Source organism: Amblyomma americanum, chromosome 3 (genome assembly GCF_052857255.1).
Source record: "Amblyomma americanum isolate KBUSLIRL-KWMA chromosome 3, ASM5285725v1, whole genome shotgun sequence".
NCBI classification, from domain to species: Eukaryota; Metazoa; Arthropoda; class Arachnida; order Ixodida; family Ixodidae; genus Amblyomma; species Amblyomma americanum.
In genome coordinates this window covers 214,248,044-214,249,317 of record NC_135499.1, presented here as the reverse complement: position 1 = coordinate 214,249,317, position 1,274 = coordinate 214,248,044, and positions in this window count along the sequence as shown.

Here is a 1,274-nt window from a genome sequence, read left to right as displayed (position 1 = left end):
TTCTTTCCTGTTTGCTTCAATGGAACGCGGGAGAAACTGATTTAGAGAGATAAAGAAGATGAAGAAAAAAAGCCGGGACTGTGTTTTCTGTTGCGCGTAAAAGGACTGTAACAATTTCGCTCGTCTTTTCTCGGAGATATATTTTTCTTTATTTCCTGTTCGCGATCATAAAAAGGTTACAGCGGTAGCAGAACAAAACAGCAATACAATAATATTCGAGGTGGCAGCCGCAGTTGAGGCTGCGCTGCAACCTAAAAATGTTTACCAGATCCCTCAACACTGGCATTCGTTCAGGTTGCTCGCACTGAGCATTATTAGATTGCCTTGCAGAATTTCTTTCATTTTTAATTCAGAAACGGATTTCAAGCTTCGCACACCAAAACTACGCGGAATCAGCCCTGCGTCCGCACTACACAGCTCACCTAGATAAATCGATAAAGGGCGCCAATATATCTATATTAAAGTTTATACTCACTTGTGCATCTCTGCGTATAGTGTCCACTGTATGCATGGCCGCGCAGGGAATAAGACAGGTTATGTTAATCAGGTAAGGCTGGAAGAAGAGGAAGATGAAGAAATAAAAGAATAATAATAATAATTGATTTTTGGGGAGAGGAAATGGCGCGGTATCTGTCTCATATATCGTTGGACACCTGACCCGCGCCGTAAGGGAATGGATAAAGGAGGGAGTGAAAGAAGAAAGGAAGAGAGAGGTACCGTAGTGGAGGGCTCCGGAGTAATTTCGACCACCTGGGGATCTTTAACGTGCACTGACATCGCACAGTACACGTGCGCCTTAGCATTTTTCCTCCATTAAAATGCTTTATGTTAGGAAATTGGGAAGTTATTGGGAAACAAAGTCGCAGCTTGTGTCATGGCCAATCTACTATGTCGGCATGCGCCATTATGTTTTAGAGGCAACAGCACAGGGCTGCTGCAGGGCGCACTGCGCTTCGCTTTATGATACAATTAGGAATACCGTACAGTTTTTTTACGCTCTGCTGGTGTTTTAAGTGATCTGAATTTTTGAAGTCATATGACGCATCCGGAGGAAGGAAGGCGAAGTAGTGGTTGTTGCACATCTGGAGACTGTTTACATTTTGCAGCGTGATAAGGCAAGGGCCTCCGAATTTGTTTGCAGCTGTTCACAACAAGGAATGAGAGCACATATTCTGTGCAGTGTCATGGTTCGTAAGTGTCTGTTCAAATAAATGTGCCCTGGAATTAAGAATAAAAACTTTATTATATGGTCCTATGAAACGAACAAAGAGCGT